Raw genomic sequence first — 11,399 nt, 5'->3', positions numbered from 1 at the left:
CACAAAAAAAACTAAAATAATTTATAAAGATATATGATAAATTAAAAACATTTAACTTGTCTTTAAAAACTCAATTTCAGCCAGCACGGTGGCACACACCTGCAAGCCCAGTATTTGGGAGGCTGAGATGGAGATTGCAGGTTCGAGGCCAGCTGGATAAATTAAGGGTGACTCTGTTTAAAAAATAAATAAATAAAAAGTGACTGGGTTGTGTTTCAGAGGCAGAATCCCCCTTAGTTCAAATCCAGGTAGCACACACACACACACACACACACACACACACACACACACACCTTCCTCCCCCCAAAAAGAATTGAGGTTTTTTTTCCATGAGTAATCTCACTTAACATACTATTCTCTAGTTACATCTATTTGCTTTCAAATGAGATAATTTTGTTTTTCTTTATGGGTGAGTAAAATTCTATTGTGTAAATATACCAGCTTTGTTATCCACTCATCTGATTACATACTCCCAGATACCTAGGCTGGTTCCATAATTTTTTCATTGTGAATTGTGCTGCTATAAACTTGGATAAGCATGTATCACTCTAGCATTTTGACTTCAGTTCCTATGGAAAGTTATCACCTCTTGCCACTAAAGGCTGCTTTCAGACTTCTTTAAAGGCAACATTGACTCTCTGTACCTAAGAAATCCCCTTGCACCATGTGGTAGACGCATGTATATGACAAGATAGAGGTTGTGCAGAATTGATATCTATGAAAGAAGCCCTCTCTCTACCTAAACAATACCCTCTGGACAATAAGATCCCACTGGTAGACACATATATAGGACAAGATAGAAGTTATGCAGAATTGATATCTGATTGAATCCCTCAGCCATTATCAGGTAAGGAACTAGAAGACAGTAGTTTTGCATCCTTGCCTCAGTCACAATCACTCAGCTTTGCTCAACACTCTCTTTTAGAGTTCTTCAGTGGGATTAACTTCCAAATAATCACAGCATCAGCTTACTTTATATCATACCCTTTATTTACTTTCTTTCTTTCTCTGGTTCACTTTCCTACTCCTCTGCCCCCACCATATTTCTTGAACTAACTTGCCAAATAAAATGCCCTTGAATATTTTTCTTAATGGAATTTGGGTGGAATTTATCATAAAAGCATGTTTCATCTCCTTTATTACTTATAATAACTCTCTGCCTATCCTCATTTTACAGATGAGGAAACTAAGATATAAAGAATCTTGTTATTGGTCCTCTTCAATGAATTAGAAAATAGTTCAGAGTCTAAATTCATATAACGACACTTGTGATCTCTATTAAAGGCTGCGCCCTCCCCTGTCATAATAATATATTGATTTATTGGTTGCATTTTTAATACTTGGCAGTGGCTTTTGTGTTAATAGACTGGAGATGAATAGTGTGTGTGTGTGTGTGTGTGTGTGTGTGTGTATGTGTGTGTGTGTGTGTGTTGAACAAAGCCTCTGTGAATCCTACAGAGAAGTTACACTATAACAGTCTTTCTTAGACCATCTTACTTCTCCTTAGACTATTTGAGTGGCGGTGGATGCATGGATGGGAATTGGTACATTGCTGGCACTACCCATGAAGAGAACAGTGCTGAAACCAAAAATTCCCATGTTTTAGTGGTCACTCTTCTAACCTTAGAGGGTTATTTCCATTAGATTACTTGACTGTCTCAATTTTGAATTCTGAATTTACCATGGATGGGTCCCTACTAAAGCTCTGCCTTCTACATTAAAAAAAACTTCCAGGTATTTGGGAAGTCTTCTTGCAATGTCAATGTGAAATTAGAAGGTGTTTTGGCAACAAAAACTCTAGAAGAAATCAAGATTTTGGAGTCAAAATTCCTGAATGCTTATAGAACCAGTTTATTCTATTGCTCTTAAGTTCTGCTTTAGGGTTGTATTCAGGGCAAACACATATCAAACTTCACAAACAGACCTGAAAATTTATTATTCTTTATATGCCAAAATAATCTTATTTTTTTACTTTATTTTATTATATATATGCACATATATTTGTTTGTTACATATTTATTTATTTATTTTATTTTGTGGTCCTGAGGGATGAACCCAGAGGTGTTCTATCTCTGAGCTACACCCTCAGCCCTTTTTGTTTTTTGTTTTGAAATAATGTCTTGCTAGGTTAATGAAAGTCTCACTACTTTGTTGGAGATGTCCTCAAACCTGCAATCCTCCAGTTTCAAACTTTTAAGAATCAAGATTACAGGTTTATAGCACCATGTTCAGCTGATACATTTATTCTCTTGGCCAAATGGCATGACAGATTTGTGTCATTGATTCTTCATATGTAAATAGGAAAACAAACCGTTATGTATTATTATTGTAGAAAACATGGACATTTGATTTATTTTTTCTCAAATATTAGAAGATGGAAAGGCAGCGAGCTTTTTTTCCTCTTAGCTGTGTTTCTCAGAAAGGTTTCTCTCAACATCAGTCCCGAAAGACTGTAAGAGAGAAGATAGCTCTGGGGTCTAATCAATTAGAAAAATACTGCATATGTCACACATATGCAGATGTTACACAATGTATATTAACATAAAAGAGGTTCCAGAAAGTCCTCAGTGAAGATACCACTTAACCTAATATTTTCCATTACTTTATTTATCTGAGAGCCATTTACTTCTGCAGGACTCCTTTTATATGAATATATTTTTTAAAAACTTTATTCTAGAGTTTTCACATGCATGCAAACACACACACACAAATGCACACACACACACAAATGCACACACACACACACACACACACATTGTACATAATGCTCCTGAGCTATGAATCATGCAGGCATAATTTGGTGATAGCAAATGATTAGGACCATTGTTTAATGAAAAAGAGTAGAGTGGAAGATACACGAAACAATAACTGTGAATAATATCCTTGCAACCTCATCCTGCTTTCCGTGTTGCATGCTGGCGCTGCTGACGTGACCAGAGGCAGCTCACTGTTGTTCACACAGCTGCTTGTGCTGGTTCCTGCTCTGCAGAAACCAGATGCAAAGTAAAGCTTCTCAACTTGTCCTTTTAAATCTCCATAGGCATAGCAGAGCAGTGCTAGGGGAAAAAAAAAAAAAAAAAGTCCTGTTTTCCTGAAGATTTTGTAGAGAAGACAGACAGACATGGTTTCATTATACATCCAGGCAAATATTTTAATTATTCCAAAGTTTTTAGCTTGTGTCTTCAAAGGAATCTCGTTAGCCTTTCCTTCCAGGCTTCCCTTTCTTCCTCTCCTGATCCTCCAAGAAAGCTCCATTCCCTCTCCCTCTAGCATATTGAGAAGTCTCCTCTCTCCTTCCTACTTCAGATTCATATGCTAGTCCATGTATATACTTAGAAAAGAACAAAGTAGCCTGGTGGCCGGGGGGTGGTGGCGCACGCTTGTAATCCCCGCGCTTGGGAGGCTGAGACAGGAGGATCGCACGGGTTTGAAGCCAGCCTCAGCTACTTAGTGAGGCTCTCAGCAACTTAGTGAGACCCTGTTTCCAAATAAAAATATAAAATGGGTCTGGGAGTATAGCCCGGAGGTAGAAAGCCTCTGGGTTCCACACCCAGTACCACAAAAAAAAAAAAAAAAAAAAAAAAAAGAAAAGAACAAAGTACCTCTAGATGCTGCGGTGCTCCATGATGCAAGTAACAATTTTGTGGTCTTCTGTAATGGTTTGGATTTGGAATATCCCCCAGGCCCTCAGGGAAACAAGGCAGCGATGTTGGAAATGAGGCTTGGTGGCTAAGGAGGGGTCCCTAGCAGTATAGCCTTGTGGGTTATATAAGGTCTTCTCCTCCCCCTGCTTGCTTTCTCTTGATTCCAGCTGCCATGATGTGAGAGCAGAGCCTTGATCTCTCTGCTTCTAGCTTGAGATCCTTAGACCCTGACCTCACATGGATGGAGCCCAGAGTCTCCAAAAAACTATGAGCAAATAAGCCTTCCTCCCTCTGAATTCTGTGGTCCATTGTATTGGATTATAACAGTGAGAATGTTGCCTGAGACATGTTTCTTCTCTGAGCCAGCTCTTTATGATCTAAGTTGCAGTCAGCTTATCAAAGTATTGTTGTTTTTTTTTCAGATACACGCAATGATGATGCCATGTAACATCTTAGTGAGAGAAATTTTCTCCATTGATTTCATGTTAAAAATTATGATTCCATCATGCTTCTCCAAGTTTTTACTGTTGCTTTCTCTAATACTCTGACAAAAGAGGCATTTATGTTAGTTTTTAATGAAAGAAAATTGAAAGCGTACTTCAGCTAAAGAAAATGTGATGTCTTTAAGCTATTTTCTAATTAGAATCTGATAAACAAAACAGCTCCCTAAGGTACCTCTTTGGGGATCTAACTGAGGCAAAACCTAATATAGTTTCTCCAAAATGATTCTGGGCCACATCTCTATAACAAACAGTGGAATTTTGACAGCTTAATTTATTTCTTCTGCTAGACAAGGGTCAAATGAACATCTCAAAATGCAAAAACTAAGCCAGCTAGAACACAGTCCTGTTAAAAATTGGAATCTTCATAAAAATGTTGATTAGAATAAATGTCTCATTGTTAGTATCTAAGGTCCTCCTACCATTAAAGTTGCCATTGTTTAACCCACAATAAAATACTTACAAAGAAGAAGTAATATTATACCCTTCTTGATATATAGCTTTAGTGAATCAGAGTTCTGCAATTATATATTTCTCTGTATATCTTATTTCTTTAAAACAGCATCCATTTTATTGATTTTTTTTTACTAATTCAACTTTATCAGTCACATGCAACAATATTTCTGACATGGAAATGGGACTTTCTGCAGATTTATAGTACATGTATCAGAAGTTACATCAAAATTATTTCAGTAAACATTAGAATAATGATGTGATCAAGTATTGCTTTCTTCATTTTTAATTTTCATCAGTGTGCTTGGCCGTTTATTATTTCATCTTTAAACAATGGATCTGCTGCATCGTAGGCCAGCTGGATTAGCAACATTTATATGAACCTGTAGGAAACTGAACTGCAGTGACAGCAACTTTAGCAAGGCTGCCTTAAAAAAATGGAAAGTGACTTGAAGAATGGCATAAGGGTGGTATGACACAAATGCAAATTGAGACGCATCTTTACCAGAGACTTGCATAAGTATTTAGATTTCCTATTTCCAGATGTCAAACTAGTAATATACTCTCTGCAAAATTGTATTATAATTACCAAATGTGTCAGTCATTCTTGGCAGCTGGTGCGTAGGTACGCTGCGTTTGGATCCGACTTCAGATAAATATATGGGGTGAATAATTATTCATTACTAAGGGACCAAGTGACTTTTTTCTAAAACCTGTCCAGTTTTCTTTTTCGGAGAAGTCCCTGGGGGTGGATTAAAGACTGTGTGCTCTGTTGGAACACACCCATAGAATGGATGGTGTTTAATTTTTATAGATACTTCAAAAGAGTCACTTATGAATGCATAGATTCCATGTAATGTACCGGGGCTATAGGTTCAAATGCTAGATGAATATTATATATACCCTTTGGTTAAAAAATAAAATAAGAAATATCTTTCTCCTGATATGATAAGAATGAAATAAGAAATATCATTTCCTGGGAAGAGGATGTTCTTGCTGAAGTTTATAAGAATGTTAATGCCATGGTTTTTCTCTCAAGATCAATACTCCTCCAGTCACTTCCCTCCTACAAAAGAGAAAATAGATTATAAGAAATTGGAGAAAGATGTAATGTAGTACTAAATGTGGAAATGGAAAAAACAGGAACACTTTTTCACTGTCAGTCCTATTTCATTGGGGATGCGGATGTCATACGTACCTGGCCTGGTGTCAGGACTAGAACATGTTCTTCACAGAGCTCAAAAATTATTTTGCACTACTGTGCACTGGGCACGTAAGAAGCTAAGCATTTTTAGGTTTTCCCACGCTCTCTACTTTATAATTTATGATCTATTTAAATAAATTATACTATGAGGTTTTTTCATAAAAGCAACCTCTAATATTTAAAATTTATTTCTTCAAGCTCACCTACCCCTCTCTCTCTCTCTCTCTCTCTCTCTCTCTCTCTCTCTCTCTCTCTCTCTCTCTCTCTCTCTCTCCTCCCTCCCTCCCTCTCGGACTGGGGATTAAACCCAGAGGCATTGTACTTCTTAGCTACACCCCAAGCCCTTTTTAATTTTTGTCTTTGAAGCTAGATCTTGCTAGTTTGCTAAGAGTTGCACTAATTTACATGCTTAAACCTGTGATTCTCCATTCTCAGCCTCCCAAGTACTGGGATAGCAGGCATGCACTTTTCAAGCTCACTTTCCTTTTCTGCTCTTTCCTTAGGACCTTACACTGGGAAGCCCATAGCCACAGGCTATTACTCAACCAGAATTTTTCTGGTGTCAAATGTGGCCTGCCTCTTGAACACAGTCCCATCCTGCGTTAGGTCCAAATTTGTTTATAGCATCTTTGAGTTCTGGGATTATTTCCTGTCCACAGGCGTCTGCCTGTCCCCTCAGAGCTGATAACTGACTGCATTCTTTCAGTATTGGGTTTTATCATCTGTACTTAATTATGCATAAAGGTCCTCTGCTAGGCTGCATCAGGATGAAGCTGAATACCACCTTTCCAGCCACTGGCTGCCAGAAACATGTTTAAGTGGATGATTAGCGTGAACATGGTTCTTTTTATGTGAAACGTATGGCCACAGAAGTTGCTGCTGAGTTCTGCGTGGAGAATAGAAGGGTTACGTGGTCCAGATCACTGGTGGAAATGACAAACAAGGTTTCCCCAAGAATCCAGGTGTCCTGACCTCCTGTTATAGACCAAGGAGAACTAGGAAGAAAGAGAGAGCACAAATCTCGGGTTGCCCTATAGATGCCAATCTGAGCATTCTCAATTTGCTTTTGGTAAAAGAAGGAGAGGAATATTCCTGGATTGCCAGGTACCACTGTGCCTCATCACCTGGGACCCTGAGATCTATCAGAATCCACAAACTTCTCAGTCTCTCCAAAGAAGATGATCCCCATCAATATGTTGTCAGAAAGCCCTTAAACAAGAAAGGGAAGAGACCCCGATTTCAGCTTCTTCTTACTCTATGTGCCCTGTTATACAATCTCTAGCGTATTGCTCTGAAGAAACTGTGTATTAAGAAAAATAAAGAAGAGGCTACAGAATATGTTAAACTTTTGGCCAAGAGAATGAAAGAAGCTGAAGAAAAAATGCCAGGAGCAGATTGCCTAGAGACGTAGACCATTCTCTCTAATAGCTACTTCTGAATCTAGTTTTAAAAATTTTTAAATGTAACAAAAACAAACAAAAAATAATTTATGCTAGGGTCATTTCCTGAGAAGAGGAACTAATGACAAATTTAGTGCAAGTGGGGAGTGGTGGCAACGTCTGTAGTCCTAGGGTTTGAGAGCCTGAGTCAGGAGGATTGCAGGTTTGAGATCAGCCTCAGAGATTTAGCAAGACCCTGTTTCAAAATAAAAATAATAAATGGGCCTCAGGGTTGTAGCTTAGAGTTAGACTGCCTCTGTGTTCAGTTTCCAATACAAAAAAAAAAAATTAGTGCACATCCCCTTTTCTGAGATGTCAGACCTAAAAATGAATTGTAGAACTAAGTCAAATGTGAGTTAAATTTTTATAGTAAAAATTCCTGCTTCTTTGATTTATTACCTCTAAGCTACTAGAGTTCATACTTCCTATTTTTCTTCTCTTTCATCCAAAGTGTCTTTTATGGTTCTATTGTTATGCAAATAAAATCATATATCTCAGTGATGTTTAACTAGCTACAAATTATATAATCCTTTGGACAGATTTTGGAGTTAGAAAGTCTGAACTTTGTGTCTGGAATATGACTTATGGTGATCATTTGAATTACTGGTCATTTCATAGATGAGTGCTGGTCTCATATATGAAATAAAAAGAGTATTAACAACAGTCATTAAAATACCTAACTTAAAAGATAATAGCGAGAAATAAAATTGATATGTAATCATGTAAAGAAACTTTGACAATGGAATTCTAAATAGATGACCTTAATTTTTGTTTACATCTTTCTAAATAGCAACCAAGCATGCCATCTCTGTGACCCATCAGGTTTAGCATCTCCTCATTCCTCATACCATGAAGACCTAATAATATTGCCATTTCTTAATAGGGTGGGTTCTGTTACTCCAGGCCTGGGGATTAGGGTGACTTTCCAGGTCTTACCTCCTGGATGGGAGGTGGCAAAGTCAACTAAGAGTCATGTGTACCAGGCCACACAAATGCAGGAGGGCTTTTCTTATTATAGAAAGAACCCAAGCTTTTGAGCCATTTAAACCTGGATTTGAAGAGGATCCCTACCACACACTAGCTTGCTCTGTATGTCAGAGGAGGAAGACTTGCTTCTTACCTTCCTTCAGCTCAGTTTCCTGGCTGGCTGCAATGTGGAGGAGAAAGTGATAACCTGGCCAACACTGCAGTGTATGGAACAGCTCTTTCAGAGGATTCATGAATCTGGTCTTTTATCTCCATGAGAATAGAGACAGCCACTTGTTGGTGTTGGGTGAAGCCAGTATGGTAAAAAAAAAATGTGGCTGTAGAGATGGTTTTCCTGAAACTCCTAAAATTTTTGAATGAAGAAAGCCATCCTTTAAAAAAAATTTTTTTTGTTTTATACTGGGGATTGAACTCACAGATATTTAAACTCTGAGCTACATGACCAGTCCTTTTCATTATTTATTTTGAAACAGAATCTTACTAAGTTGATGAGGCTGTCCTCAAGCCTGTGGTCCTCCCATCTTAGCCTCCCAAGTACTGGTATTGCAAATATGCACCGCCATGCCCTGCAGAAGCTATATATTTTTAACTTCCAGTGATGGAAGTACAAAAGGAAACAGAAGCATACCCTTAACTTCTAAAGAAAAAGCCTAAAATTTGAATGAGAAAGTCTGGATTTATGGGTTTTGTGATCTTAGGTAAGTCTCCGAATCTACAAAGGGAACAAGGTACTTATAATAATCACTAAAACAATAACACTAATGTTAAAAATACTAATTCATAAACTTATAAGAAAGAAAATAGTAAGTACTTAAGAGATTTGTTTAATGGGAGTGAAGTAGATTAGTGATAACAGCATTATTATAACTTATGAAACTAAATTTCTATTGACTTCGTTCTCATGATAAAAAGAATAATATTCCTATGCTCTATATCCTTTTATTGATCTATTCTCCTCCTTTTGGGTGTTTTACTGTTGCATTATTGTTCTGAAGAATACACATATACTCCCAAGAATTCACATACTAGATTATCTCTTTTATTGCAATAGTCAGGGTCCTGTCAGGAAATCAGAAGCCACTCAAGGTATTATAAATATGAAGATCTAACATAAGGGAGCAGAGACTTACACAGTGATTGGAGGTAAAGCGTGTTAAAAATAGGATGAATCCTAAGGAAAATTTTTTTCATCTCTTTTTGTAACTTGAGATGACCAAAATGGATCGCCACATGAGACCAAATTAAAAAAAAAACAAAAAACCCTCTTCAAAGAAATTCAGTAAATTTACAAGCTGAGGCTCTTAAAAGAAAAGAAAATAAATTATGGATGGAAGTATGCAGAGTAAAATGATGATGATACAAAATTAAGAAAACAAACAGTGAGATATCTACAGTGACCAATTGTTTTAATGGGCAGATTTTCAACTAAACCTCATTTTTAAAGGACATTTAAGGACAGAAGAAGAAAAAAAACGGGTATTTAGTTTGTGAAGGGAACCAAAAGGCAGTGGAAAGTTTTGGTTCCCCATGAGAGAAGTTAAGGGTTCAAGTCTTGTTTCTTGAACATGACTTCTTTATACTTTGGGGAAAATAATATTATTTCTCTGGGTACAGTTTCATCATTTTAAAATAGGCATGATATTAAGGCCAAATGACTTTTATTGTAAATGAAAATTACTGTTAAACTTTAACCAAAAATAAAAGTTATGCTACTATACAAAATAAAATGATACAACTAACGTCCAAATTCCTGAAATAATTGCAATGTCTAATTGATAGGAATATCAGGGAAATTAGTTCTTTATCTTTAGGTGAGAAGTAAAAAGAGACAAAATGGGGAATAAAGGATCCTTGGTTCTTACTTTATTTCTTTTTTATGTTTTGTATCTTTCACTCTGGTAAAAAAAAAAAAAAAAGGCTTAGTTTTAAGTTCAGAACAACACAACAGGTACAATTGAGAAAGACTGGAAGTTTAATATTAATTAATAGATACTGATTTTCTGGGGGGAAAACATTTAGTGGATACCCATTCTTTGTTAGGCACTGGCTATAAGAAGCATGTAAGGTGAATAAAGTTTCCTGTCTTAGAGTCACACAGCCCAGCTGAGGACTGTACATGGATGCACAATGCTGTTTTCAAAGGATTTATCTTCATGACCAGAGAAGTTATGTCTCAGAGTACTTCAGCAAAATTTAAGAGGCCTTTTAATAGAGTAACAGAGCACTAGTTTTCTATTGAATAACCCTCCTTGATTCCACATATAAAGGGAAATATATGATACTTGTCTGAGACTGGATTATTTTACCTAATATTATGATCTCTAGTTCCATCCAATTTCCTGCAAATGACATGGTTTTGCTAAATATGATTGAATTGTAGTCCATTGTGCGTATATACAAACCTTTTCTTTATTCATCTGTTGACAGGCACATTGGCTAACTTCATAAACTTGGCTCTTTTGAATTGTGCCATAATAATTATGGGTGTGAAGGTGTGAACTTTAATTCCTTTGGTTATATACCCAGGAGTAGTATTATAGCTGGATAATACTCTAGTTTTATTTTTAGTTTAGTTTTTTTGTAATTGCCATACTGATTTCTGTAGTAGCTATGATACCAATTCACATTTCTACAAACAGCATAAAAGTGTTCCCTATTCCCTGAATAAATATTATCTCTTAATTTCACTGAGCTTCAGTTATTTATTTATATGATGTAGGTGAATATTTTGTGGCAAAAGATAGATTTTTTTTCTTCATTATGTTTGGCATCAAATTTAACCAATATTTCTAATGAGTATATAGAAGGCAGAATTATCAGATAATCAGATAAAAGAAATTAATATCTAAATTATATAGTGCAAGAAGAAAACTTTTGTGCAAGTTTCTCTTGTTTATATAAATAAGTAAAATTGATGATCTGATTCAAACAAGAAATTAATTATAAATAGCTATACATTTCTGGGTTCAAAAATACAACCTGCACAAGGGCAGAGAAAAAGAGACATAATTCTACCTACTTACAAGTTCCTGAATATCTACTCATTTAGAACCAATGTATTTTCTTTAATTCAGAAGTTAACAACCTGATGTAGATTCAAGAAAATTTAATATTTTTTGGTGTACTAGTAGATATGGAGTTATTCAGAACAAAGGCAGAATTTAATTTTCTG

At 36.3% G+C, this 11,399-nt stretch overlaps 1 pseudogene across 1 annotated transcript; it reads left to right on the top strand.

Moving 5' to 3' along the window:
- Window positions 1–6,568: 6,568 nt before the first annotated feature.
- On the top strand, window positions 6,569–7,204 carry LOC308276936 (small ribosomal subunit protein eS6-like; annotated as a pseudogene). Its single transcript has one exon. The product of its transcript is annotated as a small ribosomal subunit protein eS6-like (transcript).
- The last annotated feature ends 4,195 nt before the right edge of the window (window positions 7,205–11,399 follow it).

Source organism: Muscardinus avellanarius, assembly GCF_963383645.1.
Source record: "Muscardinus avellanarius genome assembly, chromosome: 18".
NCBI classification, from domain to species: Eukaryota; Metazoa; Chordata; class Mammalia; order Rodentia; family Gliridae; genus Muscardinus; species Muscardinus avellanarius.
Note: the sequence above shows the minus strand (reverse complement) of the source record. Positions and strands in the feature narration are given on the sequence as shown.